Genomic DNA, 4,894 nt, shown 5'->3' on the forward strand with positions numbered 1-4,894 from the left:
TTTTTTTTTTTTCTTACATGTTGGTGTTATATCTTTCACTTGGATGTTATAAGTTGCATTGGATGTTATAGTAAATAGAGCTGGATAAAACAAAAACTGTCATTTCAGGCTGCAAAGCAAAAGAAATGTGATTATTGTAAATATAGATTATTTTCTATACCCACTGTACATTTCCTTTATACATGTCTTAAAACATTGGATAAAGTATCATTTTAACCATATGTATTACTCTAACTTCTAACATGAAAAATGAGAACTGTTTCTTCATTTTTAAACGTTCTCTTTCTAAAAAAAAAAAAAAAATTCTTAAAACTTTATTTCTGTCATGTTTTCTGTTTCTGTTTTCCTTTCAATATCTGTGCTGAGTAACCTAAAAAAATCACAGCTGTGTAAGGGGGAAGACTTTAATTATTTTTATCTATATGTAACCAGGTGTATGGAAACCCATTTCTGCCACATAAGGGGGAAAAAATCATGTAAAGTCGTATTTAAGATAAAGTTTAAATTATTAGATAGAAAAGTCAAAATTATGATGTTCTAATTATGACACCAGCCTAATTTTGAGATAGGTCGAAAGTGACATAAAAAGTAGAAATTATGATATAGAAAGTCATGATTTCGACTTTTTATGTCATAATTATGACCTTTTTATGTGATAATTAAAATGAACCAAAAAAAATGTTTTTCTCCATGTTTCCAACAGCAGAAAATTCTCATGACGATTGTTCTTTCACTTGTGGTGGTGGCTGGTAAACCGGTGTCGTGAGATCACACGAGTCGTGAGAATAACGTGTTCATCTCCTTTTGTGGTTTATCTAGGGTTAAAGGTAATGTGACCTGGTACACCGTTAATCTCGATTTACCTCCTAGTGAGAGATGGACGCAGGTGATCAAAGATAAAAACACAGAGGTAACTGTCTTCTTATTGCCTGTTAGGTCTTGGACCTTGTGCTCTATTATGTATTTGCATGTGTCAACATTAGTGTGTTGAATACTGATTCTCTGCTATTACAGTGGGTATAGAAAAGAATCACCACCCTTTAAAATAATCATGTTTTGTTGCTTTGCAGCCTGAAATGAAGACGGACAAAGTTTTCGGGCACTTTCACTTGGATGTTTTAAGTTGCACTGAGTACATTTAACTGGATAAAACAAAAACTGTCTGTCTTCATTTCAGGCTGCGAAGCAAAAAAAAAAGTATTATTTTAAAGGGGTGATTCTTTTCTATACCCACTGTGTGTCTGGAGGATGCTTTAATAATGTGTCTGTCTCTTTATGTTAAACAAGAACGCTGTGATTGTTTTTACATTAATCATGTTGCTTTACAGTTGATCACAATGGTACGAACAATAAAAGACCTGGCCAAGGGCTTTTTCCATGGAAAACTTGTTGATTTAGTGGACGAGGAGCTGGTAAGCAATTAAATGTATGAACAAACTTGAACATCTTAAAAATGCATTTTGATATTATATATTTTGATGTGTTATTATTTTGCTATGATTTATTTTCTCACGGTTTTATAGCCTTTGATTGTGGGTACATTTCCACAACCTTTCAATGAAGAAATTAAGGGAATAGCAGCAGTTTCTGGCATCCCTCTGGGTCAGATTTTTCCCTTTTGATTATTTTCATTTTATTTGTTAAATAATAATTGTGGAAAATGTAGGCAATCTAATAAAATTAAAGCTCAAACAATACAATAACACACACAAAAAGGTGCTATCCGTCAATACAAAGTTACTCCTTAATTATGCCTAATTATCCCCATTTCTTTAAAAAGGTATAACTTTAATCTATCAAATTTATATATTTTTAATTTATTTTATGTGTCCCTCTAGGTGAAATTACGCTGTTCAATATCTTTTATGAGGTTTTCACTGTTTGCACATCAGTTGTTGCAGAAGACTTTAATGGTGAGAATATATAAATAAGTTTGCATAATGTTTTAAATCAAATTTCATTTTAATAAACATTTTCCTTTTTTTTTTTTTTTTTTTTTTTTTTCGAAAATTTTTCCCTCCCGGAATTTGGATTTTGGACTGTTTATGGGGTAGGATTTTTTTTTTTTGACAAATATTTAGGAACACATAGAATTGTCTTCAGCATACATATTCACTTTATATCATGTCATAAGAATGATGTGTTTTTCATAAAGGTGGGATCGACAGAATAAAACATGGACTTTAACAGAGAAGCTTAAGCCTCTTGTGGTGAATGTCAATTTCCAAAGAGGGAACAAAACTGTCTTTAAATCAACAAACTTAGCTGGATATGTTGGCATGCTTACTGGAATTAGACCTGTAAGTAAGTAAATTATAAAAGAAAAAAGATGATTCTTTTTGTGGAAATTTAAAACAAGTACAAATCGTTCTACTTTTTTAGGGTGAATTCAGTCTAACAATGAATGAGCGTTTCAACGTTGATGGGGGTTATGTAGGTAAAGTATTGTTGTTTTTTTAAATGATTATGACAAATGAAGTGTAAGTGACGGGTATATAAACAGTTGTTAGAATGCTTAAAGTTTGTAAAGAACTAACACTACACAGCACTATGTATATATTTCTTCTAAACTTCGCTACAAATCATGGGTGCAACTAGATGTTCTTGATGGTTGACTGGTTAGATAACATCATCATTTCTCACAGGGATTCTGGAATGGATTCTTGGCAGGAGAGATGGAATGTGGATGGGTTTTCTTACTCGCAAAGTTCTGGAAAATGCTACCAGGTAAAAACAACAACACACTAACATAACAAATTCAAATTAATGCAAATTCCTTGTTTTCGCTGTCATGACCACATAGTTCTCATTCACACACTTTTTTTGTAATAATTTCAAAATAGCTTCATCAGATCAAGTAGTAACCTTCACACTCTGAAAATGCATTTTTAGTATTTAAAAATATATAAATATATTATATTTAAAACAACTTAATTTTTTTCTTTTAACTTGCAGTTATGAGGATGCCAAAGACCAGCTCTCTCAGACGAAACTGCTTGCTCCTGCTTACTTCATCTTGGGTGGTAACTGAACGGGCCAGGGTTGTGTGATAACCAGGACGAGAATAAACACATTAGACATCTGGGAGTGAGTAAATCATATCAAACAGAACTATCAAATTTCTGTCTGCAATGTTTTAAAATGCCCTAAAATTTGCTGATTGTTGTTGATGTTAAAGACTTGATATGAAGCTTGGGAGATGGTACGTCCTGGAAACAAACTATGATCACTGGGAAAAGCCTATGATATTTGATGACCGTAGAACTCCGGCAATGAAGTGCATGAATCAAACCACACAAGCGGTATGTGGCATTATGTGTTAGGAATAAAACGGCTTTGTAGTAGTAATTTAGAATAGTTTTGAAGTGCTTTTAAAATAATGAGCATAATTAGTAACTAATTTTTCATGAAGACATGTTTTATAGTAGATAACAAAATTGTATTTTCCACAGAACATTTCTCTGGCATCAATATATGATGTTCTGTCAACAAAACCAGTTCTTAATAAAGTAAGTCTTCCTTTAAGTTGAATTAATAACAGCCTCATACTTAATTATATCACACTTATATTTTCAATTTTTTTTGTTTTTTATTGTTCTTTCTTTCTTTAGCTATTTTTGAGACAGAGAGAGAGAGATAGTGTTTGATCACATTTCTGCATCTAGTCAAATGTCATATGAAGTGATAATGAAGCCATTTTCTGTCCTGTCTTTACAGTTGACAACCTACACCTCACTGATGGAAGTGTCTACTGGTACTCTGGAGTCCTATATCAGAGATTGTCCAAATCCATGTACGCCATGGTGATCTGCCATCAAATCTGAATGAACTAAGGCATATGAAATACTATTCTGGATCTCTGTTATTACAGGGCCGGTGTATAAGAAAAGGAGCTTGTTAAAAATCGTATTGATTGCAATTCTACCTCTGAACCTGCGCGTATCTCTTCTCATGGACACGTGTGTTATAACTGCTTTACCACTGCAAACGTTGTGCAATTGTGCAAAAGTAGAACTGTTTGTTTTACATAACAAACTCTGAATGACCACACATTTTAAATGGATTTTTTTTAATGTTAGATGTCAGTAAGAAGTTAATTTCTTTGTGTTGCCTTTTTCTTTAATATTTTGATGATATAAAGTAATCTGTTTTTCTGAAATCCTTGGAAATGATGCTAAAAAAAGTATTTTTGTAATTTATACTGATGTTTTATGTGTCTCTTTTTGGAAACATTAGTCATTATTTTCACAGTACTGAATTAGTTTTTTGTTTAGTTTTTTTCAAATTTAATATATAAAACTGGTTTAATTAAAAGTTTCATCAACAAAGGCTAAACTGAATTTGATGCGTGTAATTTAACACCTCAATTATTTAACAGATGCAGTCCAGTTACAGTGTCTCTTTGAGAAGTTCTATATTTCTGCAGCTAAATGAGATAATTCATTCAGCATAGTTCCTTTTAGTCTAGTTCAGTTTATTCCGTGAGACCCATTATGTTATTGTGTGTCTTTTGTAATTTTTGCCTATCCCAACCAGACCTTGGTGGGCGGAGTTAGTGTAATTAGGTTCTGCCAACAAGGTGGACTAGTTGCACTTAGTGTAAATAGACTCTCCATTAATATTAACATTTCTGATTGTTTAAATGATCAGCTCTTAGGGGCCCCCTCAAAATGCGGGGCCCCAGGCAATTGCCTGCCCTATTGCTTTGCCTCTGCTTGATTTAAATTTAACTAGAAAACAAATTGTAGCAGGTTTTCTTTTATTTGTTGTGTATATGCATGTCTACCATCAGCAAGATAAATGATTATTTTAATGGTTTTACTTTAGGAATGAAAATCTCTCTCTCTCTCTCTCTCTCTCTCTCTCTCTCTCTCTCTCACACACACACACACTC

General features: G+C 32.7%; 1 long non-coding RNA gene and 1 pseudogene across 1 annotated transcript; both read left to right on the top strand.

Moving 5' to 3' along the window:
- Positions 1–4,894, top strand: part of LOC107752044 (acid ceramidase-like) — a 10,236-nt pseudogene that overhangs the window by 2,728 nt on the left and 2,614 nt on the right.
- Positions 2,345–4,168, top strand: LOC107751933 (uncharacterized). Its single transcript, XR_001641313.1, has 6 exons — positions 2,345–2,437; positions 2,646–2,727; positions 2,956–3,087; positions 3,179–3,302; positions 3,453–3,509; positions 3,718–4,168. It is a non-coding gene; the product is annotated as an uncharacterized LOC107751933 (long non-coding RNA).

The sequence above is a fragment of the Sinocyclocheilus rhinocerous genome, unplaced genomic scaffold (assembly GCF_001515625.1).
Source record: "Sinocyclocheilus rhinocerous isolate Xijiao unplaced genomic scaffold, SAMN03320098_v1.1 scaffold662, whole genome shotgun sequence".
Lineage (NCBI taxonomy): Eukaryota > Metazoa > Chordata > Actinopteri > Cypriniformes > Cyprinidae > Sinocyclocheilus > Sinocyclocheilus rhinocerous.